The sequence below is a fragment of the Bos mutus genome, unplaced genomic scaffold (assembly GCF_027580195.1).
Source record: "Bos mutus isolate GX-2022 unplaced genomic scaffold, NWIPB_WYAK_1.1 CTG1292, whole genome shotgun sequence".
Lineage (NCBI taxonomy): Eukaryota > Metazoa > Chordata > Mammalia > Artiodactyla > Bovidae > Bos > Bos mutus.
The window spans coordinates 9,513-20,478 of record NW_027218754.1 but is presented as its reverse complement, the minus strand read 5'-3'; the positions used below and the strand labels follow the sequence as shown (position 1 = coordinate 20,478).

Sequence of the window (10,966 nt, the reverse complement as noted above, 5' to 3'; positions counted from 1 at the left end):
GGAGGAGGAGAAGGGGACACACAAGGATGAGATGGCTGGATGGCATCACTGACTCAATGGACATGGGTTTGGGTGGACTCCGGGAGTTGGTGATGGACAGGGAGGCCTGGTTTGCTGCAGTACATGGGGTCTCAAAGAGTCAGACACGACTGAGGGACTGAACTGAACTGAATATGTATGTGTCTTATTTTTGTACTTGCAAGATACTTTGCAAATATTATTTTCATATTTTGCTTCATATTTACATGTCAAAAAAGAATGGTGTTTCAGAATTGTAAATAATAATCTTAAGGAGGCAAAAGTTATCAAAGTAACTGAATGAATATGTAGTAAATAATGTAAATTAACCAAATCTTACTTATTTTCCCAATTGAATTATCTCCTCAAGTGGATCAGTTGTTTGGAGTTACATTTTCATAAAGATCATCCATTCATCTTCCCAGATAGTTGCGAATATCTGGTAATAACTGATATTTTTCAATATCCCCATCTCTGTGTTTGCTTATAGTGTTTAATAGCCTTCCATAGAGACCTCAGTTCTGCCTTCATGTGTAAATTAAGCATAAACCATAATCCATGACCTTCAGCCACGAACTACAGAGTTTAATACCAGATATTTTGGGTGAGGAATTTTTTAAAAAGATGCTTACAATATATGCCATTCTTATCTCTCTTGTTAATAAGTACAAGTACTAGGAAATAAAGAGGCCAGAATATATTGCTTCATTTCACAGAGACATCATTCATACAAATCTCTCTCTCTCGGAATGAGGCTTAAAATAAGACATTATTCTGCCTGCCTCATTCAGTCTGGATTCATGAACAGTTCAGGTTGTGGGGTGGTGGTTGCTTTTCGCTAGTAAATCAAACTGTATGAGAAAAAAAACTCATACTGATTTTAATTCCTATTACGTGGGGATTTCTTATGTTATGTCGGTTCAGTTCAGTTCAGTCGCTCAGTCCTGTCCGACTCTTCGTGACCCCATGAATCGCAGCACGCCAGGCCTCCCTCCCATCACCAACTCCTGGACTTCACTTAGACTCATGTCCATCGAGTCAGTCATGCCATCCAGCCATCTCATCCTCTGTCGTCCCCTTCTCCTCTTGCCCCCCCAATCCCTCCCAGCATCGGTCTCTTTTCAAAGAGTCAACTCTTTGCATGAGGTGGCCAAAGTACTGGAGTTTCAGCTTTAGCATCATTCCTTCCAAAGAAATCCCAGGGCTGATCTCCTTCAGAATGGACTGGTTGGATCTCCTTGCAGTCCAAGGACTCTCAGGAGTCTTCTCAACACCACAGTTCAAAAGCATCAATTCTTCGGTGCTCAGCCTTCTTCATGGTCCAACTCTCACATCCAAACATGACTACAGGAAAAACCATAGCCTTGACTAGACGGACCTTTGTTGGCAAAGTAATGTCTCTGCTTTTGAATATGCTATCTAGGTTGTTCATAACTTTTCTTCCAAGGAGTAAGCGTCTTTTTTAATTTCATGGCTGCAGTCACCATCTGCAGTGATTTTGGAGCCCCCCAAAATAAAGTCTGATACTGTTTCCACTATTTCCCCATCTATTTCCCATGAAGTGATGGGTGCAGATGCTGTGATCTTCGTTTTCTGCATGTCGAGCTTTAAGCCAACTTTTTCACTCTCCACTTTCACTTTCATCAAGAGGCTTTTTAGTTCCTCTTCACTTTCTGCCATAAGGGTGGTGTCATCTGCATTTCTGAGGTTACTGATATTATCCTGGCAATCTTGATTCCAGCTTGTGTTTCTTCCAGTCCAGCATTTCTCATGATGTACTCTGCATAGAAATTAAATAAGCACGGTGACAATATACAGCCTTGATGTACTCCTTTTCCTATTTGGAACCAGTCTGTTTTTCCATGTCCAGTTCTAACTGTTGCTTCCTGACCTGCATACAGATTTCTCAAGAGGCAGGTCAGGGGTTCTGGGTATTCCCATCTCTTTCAGAATTTTATACAGTTTATTGTGATCCATGCAGTCAAAGGCTTTGGCATAGTCAATAAAGCAGAAATAGATGTTTTTCTGGAACTCTCTTGCTTTTTCCATGATCCAGCAGATGTTGGCAATTTGATCTCTGGTTCCTCTGCCTTTTCTAAAACCAGCTTGAACATCTGGAAGTTCACGGTTCGTGTATTGCTGAAGCCTGGCTTGGAGAATTTTGAGCATTACTTTACTAGCATGTGAGATGAGTGCAATTGTGCGGTAGTTTGAGCATTCTTTGGCATTGCTTTCTTTGGGATTGGAATGAAAACTGACCTTTTCCAGTCCTGTGGCCACTGCTGAGTTTTCCAAATTTGCTGGCATATTCAGTGCAGCACTTTCACAGCATCATCTTTCAGGAGTTGAAATAGCTCCTCTGGAGTTCCATCACCTCACTAGCTTTGATCATAGTGATGCTTTCTAAGGCCCACTTGACTTCACATTCCAGGATGTCTGGCTCTAGGTCAGTGATCACACCGTCGTGATTATCTGGGTCGTGAAGATCTTTTCTGTACAGTTCTTCTATGTATTCTTGCCACCTCTTCTTAATATCTGCTGCTTCTGTTAGGTCCATACCATTTCTGTCCTTTATCGAGCCCATCTTTGCATGAAATGTCCCCTTGGTATCTCTAATTTTCTTGAAGAGATCTCTAGTCTTTCCCATCCTGTTGTTTTCCTCTATTTCTTTGCATTGATCGCTGAGAAGGCTTGCTTATCTCTCTCTGCTGTTCTTTCTTTGGAACTCTGCATTCAGATGCTTATATCTTTCCTTATCTCCTTTGCTTTTCACTTCTCTTCTTTTTTTAGCTAAGTCATACAGTGACTCACTTAGTGGCTCAGTCACACACACTGAGAATGTAAGGAACAACACTTCTTGAAACAGGCAATATCGAAAACAATAGCAGTAATAGTAGAATCATAAGAAGTTAAGTCAAGAACTTCTATTAGGTGTAGCCCAGTGACATCTCCATGTCATCTGACTTAGTTTGCTAAATGACTATAGCTTGCTGTTGATGATATCCTGCTTGTAGATCCTGAGCATCTGATCTTTATTCAAAGACTGGTTATTGAGATAAGCTTTAGAAACAAACTCAGAATGTCCTTTTAACAACTTAATTCAACCTCTTAGCAATGTAACATAACCACAAGGAACTATCTAAGGAGTGAGTCTTAGTAAATACAGACCTTAATTAAAAAACTGGAACTTAATATTCAGTGAAACATAATAGATGCCATAGGCCTGACATCAGTTAGGTGGATTTTTCTTTTAGAGCTCCCCAGTATATGTTGAGATTTCTGTATATGTCGGGAGACAGTCTTTTTTTATTTACCTGATAAGGCTGTTCAGAACCCAAGTGTCTCCAGTTTCTGGAGGGATGAGGCAGAGAGAAAAAAAAAAAGTAATTTTACCCATAGGAGTAAATCACTAGATTGTTTTAAACGATCAGTAACTCGAGGAGAAGTGCTTCTTTATATCTGAAAACACAGAGTAAAAGTCAACAATATGTCAGACAAAAAGTCGTGAAAATTGTGGTCATATTTAGCAGTCTACTCCATCCCATGCAATTGATCCCTTTGTTCTGCTGTCCTTGCCCAATGACCAAGGACATCAGTGAAAGCAATAGTCTCAAAGAGACTCATGAAGTTTTTGTGAACGTCTGTATGACCTGTCCAGCAAAGTGGGTGCCCTGATCACTGGAGATTGTGGAAAGCACCTTTTAACCATTTTTTTCTATTCTGAGATATTAATCCTGAAGCCAGGAAAGGCATTATCAAATAAAAATGAGGTTTGTCAGGGAGCCAGGAAAAGCCAAGTGGCCATCTTGGACCTCTCATAGCCCCAACTCTTTGGTTTATGGCCATTTTTAATCCATTTTAAATTCCCTGAAGACATGTTAACTTTTGTAGAAGCAGAATGAGCTTTGTTCATATGTGCTGTAGTCTGTTCTCAAAAGCCACATTCCAAGAAAACTTTGTTCTTTTAATCAGTGAGAGAAAACCAAATTCCAGTTTGGTAACAGCTTATATTCACTGTGAAACAATAGTTATTCACTTAGTCATAGTAACAATAAGACTTCAAAGGCAGTTTAATGTCTTAACAAACTTGTAGCATGCACAAAACTCTTCTTTCACTTGCAACACACCTGGTTACACTTTCTGTATTCATCACTTCATTTGTCCATTTAGAGGACAGCCACCTGTACGTTTAGACTTACTTTGCTTTCCCTTAATAGAATGGAATTCCATTCCTTATTACTTTTTATTAAAAACACACATCTTACTTTTCTTCAGAAACCATGACTTGTACTTTACATCATCATTCTGTAGATTGGTAAGGATAAATCACCCAAAGTTATATCATTTATAAAAGTATCTTCACAATGCCTCTGTTAATTAGATCAATAAACAAACATCAATATCATGTATCAGTTCAGTAATGATTATTTCCCAGATCACACAAGCCTCAAATTCATTTACTTTAATTTTCTTGAATTTAGAATTGTTTGATTTGTAAGCACTGACTTCTCTTTAGGCCAATTAATTAGAGCGCATTGAACCACTTAGCCTTTAGCAATTTTTTCCAAGGATGGAGACATACACCGAGACACACACAAATCTGGACAGACAGAAACCTCACAGTTTTCCACCTGAAATTTAAAATGTCTCTTTGTCCCTTTTAATTTCTTGGCTTGAGTTCCAGCTCATGGCTGGAGTCCCAGATAGAGTGGGCTGTGTATCTCAAGGACATGATAAGAGTTAACTCAGGTTTTTCCCCAGCATGTTTTGTTTTTCTCAGGCAGGATCAGAGCTCCCCAAAAGAGTATTTTCACAAGTCAAACTTTTAGTAATTACATGTGCAAAAAGAACCAGTTTTGCAATTTCAAAAAGATTCCATTTTACCTAGTTTTCTCCGGAGTCTAAAGAATACACATGGCCATTCAGGGTTCAAAATGTCATTTCTCCTTCATGTAGTCATAGCTTCATAGCTAAACTTTAAACAGAGAGTGCTCAGATGGGCTCTGATGACAGGGGTAGACTGATCGATAAGATGTCCCAGCAGGGATTCTCTCTCTGGGCAGGTGAGGTCTTCTCTTAAAAGAAAAAAACCCATATATAAATTTTTTAGCCTTGAGGATCAAAAAAATTATCCCAGTTTTTCAAGATATTATTCAAGGGGGGTGGTTCTGGACTGTTAGGCCCCATCTGTAAGAGAGAAAAAAGCAGTGCCCAGTGCCATGGCTTTTTTCTACCAGAGGTGTCTGCCCCTGCTCTAGACGGGGTTGGAGACTGATTTTCCACCTAAGCTTCCTTCCCTGGCCAGAGCTAACCTGTCTCTTACAGGTGAAGGTGTCCTACTCCCAACCCCCCTCGTTCTACCACCCAGGCATGGTGGAGATGCACCAGGGTTAGACCTGATGGCATCCCAGATTGATGTCCAGGTCCTCACCATTAAAACCTTGGTTTGATTTCCCTTTTATTCCGGCACCACCTGGGGTGGAACAGAGTAGTTTTCCGGATGCTTGCCGAGCCAAGACCACTAGGGGAAGCACCCAACTTCTGTGTACCTGTGCACATTCCTCATAACAGTATAAGTGGCAAGTCATAAAGGGATGAACAGAAAACCCAAGACATCCTCCTGAGAGTGGCCACACGAGTCTATTTAATAACAAAGGAGGCGATGGAGGGCCCGCCTGCGAGGAAAAACTAATCCTTCATATTCATGGAGTGCCAGCATCATCCTTTTTATTCCTGTCCAGCAGACTGTACAAAAAGAATACCTAAGGAGTTGAGACAAGAGCCACTGGAGGGCTTCGTCTGCTCTGCTAAGAGCTAGCGTTACTAAGGGAAGAAGCCCAATGCACTTTCAATCTGCCCAAATCTGGGGTGTCCCAATCTGTGTCCTCAGGAATCTCATGCTCACCAGCAATGCCTCAATCCATATAGTCCAGAGGCATAGCCATGACAAGAACTTGCCTGTGTGTCTGTGGGGTCAGGATGGTGATTTCTAGTCTGAGAGATGTCCCTGGAGCTAGAGCTCCAGCTAGCTCCCTAAAGTGCTCCTGTCTGCAGTGTCCTGTAAAACTTGGAGTGGGGGCCTTGCTAGAAAAGCACAATAACAGCATGGATTGCAAGTCCCTTGAAAGTCTACAATCCGGCACACAAGGTTAATAACTTTAATTCCCCAAGCAGATATGAAATGGTCAGAGGGACCAGGAAAAGCTGACTGGGGAAAAGAAATTCAGTCCACATGCTTCTGATTTAGTAAAGTAGCTGCTGCTGCTGCTGCTGCTAAGTTGCTTCAGTCGTGTCTGACTCTGTTGAGTCAGACCCCAGAGTTGGCAGCCCACCAGGCTCCCCCACCCCTGGGGTTCTCCAAGCAAGAGTACTGTAGTGGATTGCCCTTTCCTTCTCCAATGCAGGAAAGTGAAAAGGGAAAGTGAAGTCACTCAGTCGTGTCCAACTCTTAGCGACCCCATGCACTGCAGCCTACCAGGCTCCTCCACCCATGGGATTTTCCAGGCAAGAGTACTGGAGTGGGGTGCCATTGCCTTCTCCGTAGTAAAGTAGAGACCACAGTAAAAGAGCAAAAGAATCTCAACTCTGAGTGTTCTTATCTTGTCTTGAAGATCTTGGACAAGCCCCCAAGATGATAACCTAGCAGTCAACGGTGACCGATGCCACTGGATTCATGGTGTCTAAGAAGAAGATATTACTCTGGGGCCAAAGACAGTCTCAGTCACTCAGAGCTTTGTGTATATTTTATTTAAAGTGAAGGTGACAGAAAAAGCTTCTGACACAGACATCAGAAGGGGCTCACTAATTTAAGTGGGGCCATATATACTTCTCAACTAGCCTCTGAGAATAGACAAAAAACATCTCAAGGATGTGAGCGTTTTGCCCAGACCCTTTCCTATAACATACATCCAAAGCTCAAAAAGAGGAATGTCCTTGAACCTGAGATACTGCTCCCTACAATGCCTACTTGTCTTAGGCAAAAGAATGTGAAAAAGAAAGCAAGCTTGCCTCCTCCTTAAAGGGGCTTTAGGCTTGGACTCTTTATCAACCTGCTGGGACAGGTAAGTATACAGTTAAACTCAGAAAACTCTAATGTTGTAATGGTGGTGAGTAAAGCATTTGTATAACATACCACTGATAACTCATATAAGTATATCACTTATAAATTCAGTATGAAGGTCAAAAGATAAAATATCAAAATAATGATAACTACAAAATGAAATAATGGAACCATGTTTGAAGAATTAGATGACAGTATGATACGAAGTCAACAAACAGAGAGACGCAATGAAGAGCTACAAATTATTTTTTTTTTAAGGAAACTAACAAATTCTGGATTTGAAAACTAAAATAATTGAAATGAAAAATTGATAGGTTCAACAGCACATTTGAGATGCTAGCAGAAATAATCCATAAACTTGAAGATGAATTCATAGAAATCAATGTAAAAATAAAGAGAAAAAATGTTGAGGGAAAATGATGTAAGGCTTCCATTCATTACACCATCAAGTATGGAAGGAGAGAGACTCTCAGAAAGCAGGGAGAGAAAGGGGAAGGAGTAAAATTACTTGTAGACGGAATGGCTGACCGGCAGTTCAGAGCGAAACGGAGGTGCAGCGCAGGGCTCTTAGGGCGCCGGGCGGCAGCAGCCTCGGTCTAAGGCCATAGCACCCTGAACGCGCCCTATCTCATCTGATCTCGGAAGCTAAGCAGGGTCGGGCCTGGTTAGTACTTGGGTGGGAGACCGCCTGGGCATACCGGGTGCTGTAGGCTCTTTGCCTTCCCTCTCCTTTAGCCCCCGCCCCACGTCCCAACTCTTGGGCTCCCGCAGCCCCAGCCCCTCCTGGGGCTGGGTGGCCAGGGCACTGACTCCCGCTGCAGACCTGGGTTGCCTCTGCGCGGCCCGCGAGCCCCTCCGCATTTGGCTTCCAGGAAACCAGACGACCGTCCCGGGTCTCCGTCTGGGGCTCCTTGGCGTGCCTCAGGCAATCCCAGGGGGCTGCACCAGTCCAGCCCCAGCCCCAGCCCCACCCCCACCCCACCCCACCGTCCCGCGGGTCTCCGTCTGGGGCTCCCTTGGCGTGCCTCAGGCAATCCCAGGGGGCTGCACCAGCTCCAGCCCCAGCCCCAGCCCCAGCCCCCCCCCCCCCCCCCCCCCCCATCCTCGCAGGCGAACGCCGAGCTTCACACACACACACACACAGCACACACACAGATATATGTGCACAGACGGTGCATGTATCTTGTTCAGTTATAATTTTGGTGGATATATGCCTGGGAGTGGGACTGCTGAATATGGTACTTCTAGTTTTAGTTCCTTTAGGAACCTCCATACTCTTTTCCATAGTGGCTCTACCAACTCACATTCCTACTAACGGTGGAGGCGAGTTCCCTTTTCTCCACATCCTTTCCAGCATTTGTTATCTACAGACTTTTCCATGAGGACCATTCTGACTAATGTGAAGTGGAACCTCGTTGTAGTTTGGAGTTGAGTCTGTCCAATCATGAGTGATGTGGAGCAAGATGACCTTTTTAAAATGCAGATGCAATTCTATCACCTCCCTGCTCCAACTGCTCTTGTATTTTCCCATCATAGTGAAGATATGACCAAATCCCTTCATTGCTTGGTCCCCCCTTTCTTCTCTGATTTCTTTTCACTGGAATGCCCTCTGCACTCTTTTGGTTCCATCCCATAGGGCATTTTTCATTTCTTGAATGTACTAAGGTTCCCTTGTCATGTAGCCTTCCAAGATGCTATTTTACCTGCCTGAAATTCTTCCTGCATCTCAACCCTGGTTGACATTGGTTCAACCTATGGATCTCAACTCAATTATTAGTCTGAAAAGCCTTCTCTGACACCCAGTTTTTGGTGAGGGAAGAGGCCCCTATAGAAGTTCTCAAAGTATCTGCCTGTTATTTATCATTAGTCAGTGAAAGAAGGAACTGTGTTTCTTCTTCTCTCAGCATTCTATTTCCAGAAACATATTGCATGCCTACTAGCTCATAGTAGGTGCTCAATATTTATTCAGTGTGTGAAAGACAGAAAAGTTCTGCGAAGCCTCAGCTTTTCACTTGGCTCAGCACTTTGGATCTCTTTGTATCTTTGTCAATTCAGTTCTTTTCTTTCTTCTGTTGATGTGCACACTATATTCAAGGGACGATCTAAGGCATGAAGACATATCAATAAATATAGGTTCTTGCTTTCCAGGAACTCATACATCAGATTTCTATAATTCAGGGTTTTTTTTTAATGCTCTAGAACAATGTGAACTTTTAGTATTATCCATTTTCATTTCAAAGAAAGATCATTTTACTTACATAGCAAAGGTGGAGACCTTCCAACTTTCAGTCCAATACTTATAACTTTACCATTTCAGGCAAGTCTTGTGGTTCCTTCTGGAGGTGTGCAGCTCTTCCAGAAATGTGAAGATCTTCCATAGTCCTCAGACTTTGGTGTGATTTGGAATCATCAAGAAAGTTTCCAGGTATAGGTTCCAGACCACCACCTCAAAGAGTCAGTAGCGAATGGAGTGGATTCCAGCAATATGCATTGTTAACCAGCATCACTGGTGATTCTGTTGCTACAGACTCAATGCAGTGGGCAGGGCCTGGACTGCCCACTGGGTCTGATGTGGAATGGAAAGAAGGGCTTACCCCCTCCACTGTTTCTAGCCCTGTGACTAGAAACGGTCCCCAAACAAAAATCAGACAAACAAGATTATCCCAGATCGTAGTCCATGAGATGAAGGAACTAAGCAGCTGGTTGAGATGGAGCCAAGGGGAAAGGTTGCTCTTTTTTTTTCACCTCTACTCCTTTCTTTCCTTGATGCCTTAGTGATTCATCGTGGAGATTTGAAATAAAGTTCACAAGAGTCATATTTGTTGAATAAAGATTTTGCATTGAACCAACTCTAAAAAATGAAGAAAGTTTCACCTGCCACATGTTTCTTTTAAAAAAAGTCAATTGCTTTTCAACTCTGGGGTTTCTCCATTGCCTTGTTCAAGTAGCCTTAATCATAAAAATAAAATAAAAAAATAAATAAAGATTCAAATATACCAACAAAGGAAAGCTTCCGTTTCTTAAATCATCTTTCCACTTAGTAGAACACTAGCTTTTTTCTTTGTATTTTGACTAGGCAATTAGTTGTATTGTGGCTCAGATGGGAAGGCATCCACCTGCAGGAGACTCAGGTTTGATCCCTGGGTCGGGAAGATCCCCTGGAGAAAGAAATGGCAAACCACTCCAGTATTCTTGACTGGGAAATGCCACGGACAGAGGAGCCTGACTGGCCACAGTCCATGGGTAGCATAAAAGTTGGGCACAACTGAGCAACTAAGAACAGAAGTATTTCCAAGGACCACATTCAAGAGATTTGGAACTCTTGCTTGACTTCCTCATGTTGACCATGTTGACTAGGCAGCAGATAGCAGCTGATTCTTCTGTACAATTAACAAAGAATGTGTCATTCTGTTCTATACTTTTTTGTACTGTGCAGGAAGAGACTGTACAGAGCAGATGTCTGGACTTGTACAGGACTTTTGGTCCTTTAGAGGATTACAGTTGCACCATCAATGCTTGCCAGGGTGGTGGGAAGGCGGCCCTGAAAGTTTGAGTCCAGACATGTCCAGTGTTTTAGGATATATCAGATGAGTAAGAATGCATTTACCCTTCACTATGTCTCCATAGAAAGTTGCTTTGGGTTTGGAGGTACACACACACACACACACACACACACACACACACACCGCCGAGACAGGTCAAGAGCTAGAAACCACAGGTAAGGGAGACGGAGAAAGAGGGAGAGAGAGACAGCAAGAGGACACGCAAGCTTCCCAACCCCCGGCCTCCACACCCTCCCCCCTCCACTCTGGGTATCCACCGCGGCCCCAAGTCGACCCGACCCCACCCTCACCCACCGACACACACACACACACACACACACACACA

The 10,966-nt window shown here is 43.0% G+C and overlaps 1 pseudogene; it reads left to right on the top strand.

Annotated features, from left to right (window-relative positions):
• The first annotated feature begins 7,672 nt into the window (after positions 1-7,672).
• On the top strand, positions 7,673-7,791 carry LOC138986772 (5S ribosomal RNA; annotated as a pseudogene).
• The last annotated feature ends 3,175 nt before the right edge of the window (positions 7,792-10,966 follow it).